The 12,159-nt window shown below is 46.0% G+C and overlaps 1 pseudogene; it reads left to right on the top strand.

Annotated features, from left to right (window-relative positions):
- Window positions 1-206: 206 nt before the first annotated feature.
- LOC118540905 (protein ARMCX6 pseudogene) lies at window positions 207-1,489 on the top strand (annotated as a pseudogene).
- The last annotated feature ends 10,670 nt before the right edge of the window (window positions 1,490-12,159 follow it).

The following is a 12,159-nucleotide window of genomic DNA, read 5'->3' as shown; positions in this document are numbered from 1 at the left end:
ACAGGTCTGGAGGTCAGGGGTAGAATTTACTACAGTGTTTACCCACTAATCAGAGGAGGCTGCAACCACATTAAGCTTCAGACAAGGTGAGGACAGTTAAGGGTTCTGAACTTTAGTCAAAGATCTAAAAAAGAAAACACACACACACACACACACACACAAAGATCTAAGAAAAGCAAAGTCCATAGTATGAGGCTGAATGAACCATGAGCAGTAAGAACACAGGGACTCCCAAAGAGGACACTGTCTGAATAATAAAAGAAAATCACCCTTTCCCCAAATAAAATTATCACATTGTTTGTGATGCTTAAGGTGTTACAACTTTCAGGTGTGTACTTGACCTCTCTAAGTGTCCTTTCATTCAGGGAAAAATGTGGTTTGCTCAGCCCAAGGATGCTGGTTTTTCATTTAGCTATGGTATCAATGGTCATTTGACCAGCCTCTCCGTTGTTGGCAGCACCATCCCCACTCCCGACCCCGCTACTAAGGAGAAGGCTTTCTGTGCTCTGGATAACTTGAATGCAAGGGTTGAAAACCAGGGCCAGATTAAGATGTCCATCAATGGAGTGTGTCGGGAGACTGTGTCACATTGCTGCATCTCATTTCTGCAGCAGGCCGGATTCAATTTGTTAATAAGCATGACAGTTATTAATCACATGCTTGCCGAGTCCGTTTCAGACTTGAAGTTCCCTTTGACATCCGAGGGAAGTGGATGTGCCGAGGTTCAGGTTTTGAAACTGTCCATGGGTTTGTCTGAAAAGCCAGTCTTGGCAGGGGAATCGCTGGGTGCCCAAACGCTGCTCTCATTCGTGTCCCTCTTGATCAGGAACGGAAACACACAGGCTCCCCCCGACACCCTGGCCTCTTAGATGGCCGCCTGGAGCGGAGCGGAACCGAACGGGACGGAATCCACCCAAAAGCCTGCCGGTGAACACACCCCCGTGTTCTCATTCAAAGGGTCTGCAGTGGGTGCTGTTGAAGAGCCAGCCTTAGCCAGTCACCGCATCACGGGGTGCAAGTTACACTTGCTACATGGAGGACCACACTCTTCCGGGCCAGGCAGGGGTCCCCCCAGAGCTCGGAGTAACTTCTTGGTTTTGCAGTCCGCAGGCCGTGTGCGCTGGCGGTTACTCCCTTGCGGCCTTCCTCCTGCGGCAAAGGGATCCTTTCAGCCGCCAGCCGTGGCTACGGAACATCCTGTAAGAGCATGGCGAGGGAGGCCTTGCCCGTGGCGGTCTCCCTGTCCAAGCCGGGCCGCTTTGTGGAGACCAGACACGTGTCGGGGCTCGTGCTGAAAACGCATCTGTTGCCGCTTAGGTCGAATTCTTTCCCATTTACTCCTTCTTCTGTGCGAGCTGATGGATGGTGAACCTGTGCGTCCACGAAGGACACGCCCCTTGCCTGTGCTGTACTGACTTAACCTCATCCACCCAGGCCTACGTTTGTATGTATCATCAATAAAGTTGTGCGCTTTGATTGGCGAAAACGAGACGTGGAACTTGTCCCTGAGTTTACAGTCTGCATGCAGAGGAAGACAGAAGTAGGCGACCAACGCTGACTCCCTGGGGCCTATGCTCCCTGACAGGGGCGCGCTTCTGGGCGCTCACAGGAGGCGGGGGCAGAGGTGGGCGGGAGTGCTCAGGATCGGCCTGGAGAAGGGGCTGGGGGTCAGGGGCGGAAGCCAGGGAGCAGAGGTGGGCCTGGTGGAATGAGGACTGCAGGACACAGCACCTGGGAAGCCGGCGGCCCAGTGCCTGGCACCTGGAGCAGGGAAATCCCTGGAGGAAGGGCTTTCTCCTGGACTGCTAGCCTGGGCAGGAAGGGCAGTATCCTTGGGGTCTGTCTACGCATCCCCGGGGACCACCTGGCAACCCATCGCCGGGCATTCAGTGCCCAGGTCTAGCAACGATGGCTGCCGCTCGCTGCGTGGCCCCTTGGTGTCCTTCTCTCTCTCTGTCTCCTGCGAAGCGGCTGTTAAACCCACTTCCGGGCCCACTCCCTTCCTTGGGACCCCAAGCCCCAATTGCTGGCAGAGGGAGAAGGGTTGGCCCCCGCTTCCTTCGGGGGAACCTCCTTTCGGCCCTCTCCCCAGTCCCTTCGGGGACCTCCGAGAAGGGGCCCGTGGAGCCCTGCGCGAACTCCCGGTCAGGGTGGTAGGGCAGACGCTGGGGTGCCTGGCGGGGCTATGGCCGGTCCATCGGGAGAGACGTCTCCGTCACCCCCATGCAAGCTCCTGGCCCCCCTGGGAGGAAAGGAGGAGCCCAGCCCTGTGCACGGAACCACTCCGTGGAGCTGGACGGCTCAGGCAGCCTCCCCGCTGAGCGCTGCCAGAGCCCTCCCAGCAGCCCGTGGCCCCTGCGTCACCAAAGCCAGCTTCCCTGAGGGGTTTTGACGTGTCAAGCGATGGTCCTCTTCCCCTAAGCCCTGGCCCACAGCACAGGCCACAAGAAGCTTCCCTTGCGCAGGGCTGCCTCTGTGCCTGGTGCCCTCTCCTGGTCTCCCTGGGCTGCTGCTCCGGGCCACGGTGCCCTGGGCATCCGCACTCTGCCTTCTGCATGCTCTCCTCCACACACACCAGAGTCGTATTTGTTCCTCCCTCCTCCCGGGCTTTGGGGGGCAGGGGGATTAAACTCTTCAGCTTGTACCCGACCCCGCACCCTTCGGGCTGACTAGCAGGTACGGGTGCGGGCCGGGTCCCAGGACCATCTCTGGGGAACCTTCCAACCCGCAACGGGGACACCGCCTCTCCCCAGGCACTAGCACCTTGGATGGCCAGCATGTGACTTGTGGTTGCTGTGACAACGCACCCCCAGCAGGGCTCTCTCTCTCTCTCTCTCTCTCTCTCTCACACACACACACACACACACACACACACACACACACACACAGCACCCCCCCCCCAGGGGGCTTCCTCTGCTTGCTGCAGGGCCCTGTCATGTTTCCTAAGAGTTGCTAATGTGACCAGCCCTTTCTCCCAAGCCAGCCTCAGGGGGACTGGGCAGTGTTTCCCAAGCAGGGGTGCCCTGCAGACAGCTCCCACACCCACTTGTCCCGGTGGAGCCTGTTTGGCCAGCGCTGTCTTCAGCAACACCCCTTCGTGCTCAGCCTCCTGAAGCGCAGCACAAAGGCAGGAGGTCTCCTTCCTCCTGGCTCGGGGTCCCAAATTAACAGGCACCTCCCCACTCCTCTGCGCTCTGCCGAATCCCCATTCGAGTGCTGCCACAGGCAGTTGTCCCCCCTCTCCGAGGCAGGCCCTTGGCCCTTTGGGGCCACAGCTGACTTCTAACACAGGGAGGGCCTGGAGACTGTCTGCTCATCTCCTGAGCAACTGTCTGTCACAGGGAAGCCCGTTGGCGTCCAAGGGTCTCCAGGGCGGGACCCGGGCCCAAGGCAAGAGCCTCCGGTGCCTCTGCTGGCACTGCCCTCCCCCAAACACTCCCCCCGTGTCGGGTAGCTCAGGCCCCTGGTCTGCCCTTTATGCCTTGGTGGCTTGCTGGGCCAGGCAGGAGCCCTAGGGCCGGGGAGGGGGTTCGGGAGCATGCCTGCCAGTCAGGGCCCGATGGAGACATTCAGAGGCTGTCAGCCCCAGGAAGACCGTGGTGCACGCCCCCCCCCCCCCACACCTAATCCAGAATGAAACGGCGTGGGGCCACCAACACTGAACGTGCCCACCTGCCTGCTACAGTGAACAGATTCTTTCTGGGCTTCCCCATGCTAAACGTTCGACAAGGGCATCAAAGCTGCAGCTGGTCACACTCCGTGGGGAAGTGCCCCGCCTTGACGGGGCCCGCCCCAGCCTAGCCTGCCTCTTGGGTGAATCTGGGGGCCCGTCCCCGCGGACTGCCTTCCAGCTCCACAAAAGGCCCGGTCTTGCTTCTTACGCATCTCCTGAGCACGTCCACTTTGGGTGCCTGTAGGTACCGGCTGCACACCAACTCCCAGTGCCCTCCCCAGCTTGCCACCTCTCCTGGGGGTCTTGGGATTTGCGCTCCCCCCTCCCCGCCCCCATGAAGGGCACACACAGGAGGTTGCAGACACCCGGCTTCCCAGCCCATACAGCCAGTCTCAGACTCTGCCTCCTCACCGGGACCCCACGCGCCGGTCTCAAAGCCGTTTCCACCACCAACCCCTCACTTTGAAGTGCCACCCACAGACAGGCACGGCCCTCACCAGGTCAATCTCTCAGCTGCCACAGCGCCATTCCTCTTCGAGTTTGACCACTGTGGCCAGGGCTGGCCCCAGGCTCCCTTCGCCCCCCCCCCCAGTTGGTCTAAGATGCAGATGGGCGCCTCACCACAGTCCAGCACAGTCCCGCAGAGGGTTGGCCAATCCCTTGTCTGCTACACGTGCCCCAGGCGTCACCTCACACTCTGTCACTTGCTTCCTCTCTTTGCTCAGGGCTTCCAGTTCCCCCTGAGGCCAGGCTCCTTCTCCCTTAGTGCCTCTTGTTTCTATGTGTGGCTTAGGCTGCCCTCCCTCCTGCCCCGATTACAGAGAGTCTCCTGTATGGTTTCCTAACTCCTTCACACCTTTCCCCTGAAAGGGTCATCTCACAGATCTCCTTGGAGTTTACCTTTGTGCAAGGTGGGAGGGGTGACCCAACTTCACTTCTTCCCCCAGTGGGTAACAGGTAACCCAGCACCACTTCTCACTCTGGTCTCCTGCTGCAGTGTGGTGCATCTGGGAGCCTCATGCACCCAGCCGGGCATCCCCTCTGCGGCTCCCTGGTGTCAAGTCTCCCCGGGGCACACCTTTCTCCCAGGAACCTCTAACTGACTCGGGGACCCTCAGCTCACTGGGGGGCCCTATGGCAGGTGGTGTGTGTGTTAGCAGGGAGGTGGGTGTTGGTGCTTGTGAGCAGGCCTCTGCCCCAGGTTCCTTCTCAGGACATATTCTGGCCCAGAGGAAACTTAGGAATGCCGTCCCCTGGCTTACTTTAACAACATGGGAAAGCGGGGACCGGTTTCTCCCCTCACCACAGTAAGTTGTTTCGTGTGAGAGTAGAGCAAGTTGAATAAACAGTGCTGTGTATATTTTCATAAATATTATCTATGTTTTACATCATATATGTAATTTTACATTTTCTAAGATTGTATAAATTATCTTTTAATGATACACAAAGAGTGGCATAGCAGTTTCTACCTCCTGACAGATATATTGGGCTTGCATGGGAAAAGTCAGTAAGAGACTCATTTTTCTCCCTGTTTTTTATGCCTTTTGAATTTTGTACATATATATTTTTTCATTCTAAAATAAATTTAATAAGAAACAATTACTGTGGGGCGCCTGGGTGGCTCAGTCGTTAAGCGTCTGCCTTCGGCTCGGGTCATGATCCCGGGGTCCTGGGATCGAGCCCCGCATCAGGCTCCCTGCTCCGCTCTCCCACTCCCCCTGCTTGTGTTCCTGCTCTCGCTGTGTCTCTCTCTGTCAAATAAATGAATAAAATCTTTGGAAAAAAAAAGAAACAATTACTGTTGATTTGTATAAAAGTTCTTGATGTAGCATCGTCATTCTACAGTCATTTTTGTGAACTCTCTTATTAGTTTTATTATTTTGCTGCTTTTTACTTTCTGACTTTTAAGTAGATATACATAGTTTACAAATTATGACAGTTTTATCTCTTCCTGTTCAGTATTTTATAGCTCATTCCTTTTTCTTATCTCATTGCACTGTCAAAGACCTCCAGAACAACAGTATTGATGATACAGTGCATACTTGTCTTGTTTCCCATTTTAATGGTCGATGTTTCTGCAGTAAGGTTGATGTTTGCTGTGTAGGTTTTTGAATAGGTAATCTATCATATATTTATATAATAGAATTTATAAAGCAGTAAAAATGAGTGAGCTAGATTTCTATATATCAGTCTAGACAATTCTCAGAAACCTAATGTGTGAAATAAGCAATTTGTAGAAAGATATGGATAATGCCATTTATATAATTTTAAGCATACAAAACAATGCTATATATTATTTTGGATAGATATATTTCTAGAACAATTTAAAATGGGTACTGAAAGATGCACATCAATTTTACAGTATCAATTACCTCTGGGAAGGGATGGAAGAAAGTGTGACTTTAACAGTATATGTAGTTTAATTTGATCTGTTAATACAAAGATATTAAACAAATACAAGAAAGTGTTAATGTTTCTTAATTATGGATGATATATATTCATATAATCTCATTTTTGTTTGTATCTCTCTTTTTTTAATTACAAAGAAAGATGCATTGTTTGCCCAATACAACCAGTAAAAAAAGACCTTCACAGGGGCGCCTGGGTGGCTCTTTAGGTCAAGCGTCTGCCTTTGGCTCAGGTCATGATCCCAGGGTCCTGGGATCGAGCCCCTGGTGGAGCCCTGTGTGGGGTTCCCTGCTCAGCTGGGAGTCTGATTCTCCCTCTTCCTCTGCCCCTCCCCCTGTTCATGCTCTCTCTCTCTCAAATAAATAAGTAAAATCTTAAAAAAAAGACCCTCACCTAGACACATCCTGAAGTAAGTTTTAGAATAATAAAGATTAAAAGGAGACCCTAAAATCTTTCGAGGGTAAGGGGAAAGTCATCTACAGATCATATTGACATCAGAGTTCTTATTCCTAACACTGGATGGTCAATGTCAATGAATAAATGCCTTTAAATCCTTAGAAAATATGCTTTTCTCTATTATTCTATCTCTAAACACACTATCAAATAGTTACGTGGTGACAATAAAGATGTTTTTAAGACTGAAAGTACTCAGAAAATTTATCTCCTGTGGACCTTCTCTTAGGAGTTATTTGAACATGTCCTCCAACTAAACAAGGTAATACTCAAGTCAAAGGGAAATATAGAATCAAGGAAATGGTGATCCAAACTTGGGAAAGCAATAAAAGTTAGTGTTAAGATAATAGCTAAACAGCACACTTGGTTGACCAGACCAAAGTGGAACAAAATGGCAGAGGGTTTGAGGTAGTGGGTGAACTCATGAATAAAAGGGGACTTGGTAAAATCAGTTGAGAGGTTAGAAAAATTAGAGGCAAATAAGGGAGGAAAAACAATTAGCAGAACCTCTAAGAAAATATTACAGTGATGGTTCCTAATGAACCATGCCTTTTGTATCCATACCATTGTGTAGTCCCCTCCCACATTGACTCTGGACCTAGCCATGTGAAATTTTGGGGGCAGTTTGAACATAAACAAACATAACCCATGAAGAGGCTTGAACAGTGCATTTTCCATGGGGGCTTGCACTCTTCCTACTCTGAAACCACCATGTGTGGAAGCCCAAGCTAACCTGCTGGAGGAAAAAAACATGTAGAATAGACATGAGCTGTTCCAACTGACAACCCCTAGAAAGAGCTGCCAGATAAAATATAGAACTCCCAGTTAAATTTGAATTTCAGATGAACATAAAACATTTGTTGATATAAGTGTGCCCCAAACATTGCATGGGACAAACTTATACTAAAACAATTATTAATTATTTTTTTGAAATTCAAATTTAACTGGGCATCTTCTATTTTTATTGCTATATCTAGCTACCTTAGCCACAGGAAAATCAGCCCCCAGCTAATCTGCCAGCTGGCTTGAACCACATGAATAACCTCAGGCAAGAATAGCAGAAGAACCAACCAGTCAAGTCCAGTGCAAATTCCTGATCCACAAAACAAGGAGCACATAAGATGGCTGTTTTAAGCTACTGAATTTTGGAGTGGTTTTTTACATAGCGATAGATATACAAAACAAAAGAAAATGTGTACTTGCTCCAAATAGGCAACAAATTAAGATAGAGTTCAGCATTTGACAGTGTATAAGGAAAAAGAATCTATGGAATCTCGAATCTAAGAACAGTATCACTTAAATGACTCAAGAGCCTTGACCTTGGATTCCAGAACATTTCTAAGAAACTATAGTGGGCTACATTAAATCAGAAGCTAATCCCAGATGTCTCTGGGATCTGACCATTCCAGATAAGATGGGCAGGTTTGAACTAGCGCCTAAGTTATTAAGTAAATATCCCCAGGGTAAGATGCATTTGTAGCCTGATAAAACTTAACACCTAGCTCTACCACACCAGAAGACAGGCGATAAGTAGACCATCGCTGCATGGCTCTCAGAACCGTCTGAAGTGACCAAATGGATATAAAGGCAACCCTCCAACATCCCACAAAAGACCTAGGTTGAACTTGTGAAAGCACCTGAGGGAGTCAGTTGGTGTCATCATCAAAGCAATGATGCCTTCATGGCATCTTGAAAGCAAAAGGAGCTTGCGCTTCTAGTGGAGGGAATGCTGCTGAGATTTCTTCTTTATATACCATATCTATATCTACATCTATATGTCTATTCTATATAGATATGTCTATATCATCCATAGCTATATAGAAAGTGCCAGTTTACTTTTATACTATATTCTGTAACAACTGAGTCTCCCAGTAAAGTTTTCTGCTTTCAACTCTGGAAGCTGAAAATCATGAACAGAATTTAGATGATTACAACTATATAAAATGATGCTAGTTGCTGAGCCTGTTGTGTCCTAATACTCAAATCTATTTAGTATAGTTTTGGAAAATGACTCACATATCACTTCGGGGATGATATTTCAAGTTGGCAAAAGACTTAATAAAATACAGCTGGCAGAACTTGCTATGTAGAAAATGATAAAAGAAGAAAGGAGAGTAGATACCAGTAGAGCTGGTATCCTCATTCTATAAAGTGAGAAGTGAACAAATCCTGGTGAAAGTTTAGGAAAAAATAAATGTTTATGTATATATTTAAAGTTACATTTAGCTACTTTCTTTATTTTAATTGATTTCATGGCCTATTTCCTCCTTAAGAAAGCAAGCTTCATAAGGGCTATCTCTGTCTTGCTTGCTACCAAATTCCAAATGTTTTGAATAGTGCCTGGCACACATGGTGCTCAATAAATAGTTGTTGATTGTGTGATTAAACTATGATTACTAATAATACTCTAAACGTTAGGAGTAAGAGAGGGGGAGGACGAATTATGAAATAAATGAGCTTCAGTGTCCTGTTTTCATAGCAGAAGGTCATTAGAGGTACAAGTGTATTTTTGGCATTTTGAAGATAACCACGGGAATAGTTCTCAGTCTTGGCACTACTAACATTTGGGGCTGGAGACTGTCCTGTGCATTGCAGGATCCCTAGCCTTTACCCATAAGATGTCAGTAGTGCCCTTGTCCTCAGCTGTGACAACGAAAAATGTCTCCAGACACTGACAAATTTCCCCGGGGGGGGGGGGGGAGGGCGTGCAAAATTACCCTGTTTGAAAACCAGAGTGACAGAGGAGCTAAAATCAGAAAAGTTAAGAAAGGTTGCCACTGGACTCTAGGGAGTGGTACTATGTCTAGGGAAGAGCAGGAGGGGAAATTATTCATTTTCATCATAAATTCTCTAATTGCACTGTTATCATATGTATGTATTGGTCTGAGAAATATTAATGTTTATAGAAAAACAGTAATGAAATGGAATCAATGAGACTTTGAGACAAGCTAGCAATATAGGATGAGGGAGAAGGAAGAAGTCAGTAATAACTAGGTTTCTGGCAGGGACACCTGGGTGGATGGTGGTTGTGTCCACAGAGACAGGGAAGACCAGAGGGGGAAACATTTTGGCGTGGGACTGGAGAATGATGGCTCCAATTTCAAACATGTTGAACATGAAAAAGCTGCAGGATATGCAATCTGTAGGCATTAAATAAATTAATCTCAAAACTCAGGATATATTGACTTTTGAGTCATTAACATATAGATGATAACTGAAGCCATAGCAGTGGATGAGTTTCATGAAAAGAGAGGAGACCTGAGAGCAAGACCTCAAGATAGAGTGTGTTACATTCTGGTGTTTTTTTCATGCTTCTGCATTTTAAAAATTAATTAGGACCGTATTGTAAATGTTGTTTAATTCATTTTTAAAATAAATTTCTCTTTGCAAACATAATGCATATTTATTGAGAATATTTCAAAAATAAATAGATAAGCACAAACTCCTGTCCAGAATCAGAATGGCAGCTTTAATACTAGACAATCAAATTGAGTGGGCACTGAGCACTAATTATGGGTGAGGCAGATGGAGATTCAATAGTAAACAAAACAGTCACCGTTCTTGTGTTCACAGAGCTTACCATGTAGTGGGGAATACAGGCAAAGAAAACAGAAAATACAATGGAGAGTGATGAATGCCAAGAAAATTAGTGATGAAAAGCCACTTCAACTAAAGATGCAATAGGATGTGATTTAAGCATCTTTTGTGTTACCCATTTTTCTCTTAATAGGCATGAGCTCAGTTGCCAGGACAGGAAGAAACTGTGTTGTATGTTTCTTTGCCCCCTGTGCCGCATAGTAAGAAAGCTCAGAAAGGCTGGCGGAAAACATGGAGTTGTTTGCCTTTCTCGGCCTGACTAGAGACTCTCAAAACCAAGCCTGGGAGTACACTGAGCTCTAACTCCTTCACAGACAGCATCTCCATTAATTTAAATTGGTTTTATGCTTGACAGTCTGTTCAGTTAATTTTCCAGGAACTCTCTAGTTGCGTTTCTACATTCTCAAGTCAGCCGCTAGATAATACTGAATTTCAGAAAGGGGAGAGATGGTTTGTATATTTCTTTCTTTTTGTATTGTAGTAAAAACATTTAATGTGAGAAATATCCTGTTAATAAATTTGTATATTTCTTAAAGGTAAGAAGCATGCACAAATTGACAATAAGAGCCACCACGGAGCAGAAGATTCATAATAAGAAGCATAGACAAATGGGCAAAATAAGGAATAACAGAGACAAGTCAATTTGCAAGAAGTAATCTGTCCCCAAGGTAGCATTGGAGATAAGTCTTCCCCCAAGCAGCAAAGAAGAGAGACTGAACCCTTAGCTACCTCTGTCTAATGACTTGGAACATAAGGAAAATTCTTGGTATCAGGGAAAACAACTCCGACCCTTGTCTTTGATGGATTTTCTAAAAAAAAAAAAAAAAAAACTGTTTCAATAAAACCTGGTATCCCTCAAAGATGGGGAATCAAAATGGAATGGCACAATAGGTAAAGACAGGTAAGAGAGAGAAAGAGAGATAAAGGACCTGAAAAATGCATGGCAAATAAAGGAAATTCATCTGAAAAAAAGTAGATGAAAACTGTCACCAAATATTTCACCACGAATTAGAAAGTTTTAATGAAGCAATTAAGCAAGAGCTCAAGAAAAGGATGGCGAGATAAGAATGAACTACAATATGAGCTGTCAGGCCTCAGGGAAAATGTAAGAGAATCACAAAGAGGAAAGCAGAAGTGACAGAAACACAGGGAAGAAAGAAACTGTAGCAAAACTCTAGCAATTGATGTCAAGTCTATGTAAATTTAGGACAAAGACCAAAACAAATGTGGTGATTATGGTTATGGAACAAATGTAATGGTGATAACCCAGATTAAATAGAAATGATATAATTAACAGCAATTGGGAGAGGAAAGAAAAAGGTGGGAGGTAATATAAATATGTTGGTTTTCTTACCCTTAGTAGCTGCATTCAAAGGATACCATCTAAAACAGGCAAACGTGGCAATAAGAGTCTAGGGATATTCAGTAGCACAAAGGGAAACACTAAGAAATATAACTTAATCAGTGAAAATTGGGTGTATAAAAAGAGGAAAGGGAGAAGGGAAGAAAAGGAAATATGTATAAGCATTGAATCATTATTTGTAATATCAAGAAAAAAATGGGGAATAAAAAGCTAAATATCCACACATAGGGGACTGACTAAATAATTATGACATATTCATGCAACAAAATACTATTCGGCTATAAACTAAAAAACATTTTTATGTAGTGATATCAAATGATTGACAAGATTATTATATGTGTGTGAATATATACATACATATAATTCTCTAGAATTGTGCACAAGAAACTGGTAACATTGCCTGTGGTGGGGGAGTATTGGGTAGTGGTGACAGAAAGGTGGGAAGGAGATTTTTAACGTATACCCTTCGTTATCTTTTGAACTTTGAACCATTAGGATGTAACTAATTTTTTTAAATAAATTTAAGATGAAATGTAAAGAATTGGTTGACCTGTCTTTGCACAGCCTTGTGGATATCATGTTATGTGAGATGCCTGATACATCTTTGTAGAGCTTCCTAACTCTTCATACAATGTTTCTTGTTCTAACCCCCAAGGACTAAGGC

This window comes from Halichoerus grypus, chromosome X, assembly GCF_964656455.1.
Source record: "Halichoerus grypus chromosome X, mHalGry1.hap1.1, whole genome shotgun sequence".
Classification (NCBI taxonomy): domain Eukaryota; kingdom Metazoa; phylum Chordata; class Mammalia; order Carnivora; family Phocidae; genus Halichoerus; species Halichoerus grypus.
Note: the sequence above shows the minus strand (reverse complement) of the source record. Positions and strands in the feature narration are given on the sequence as shown.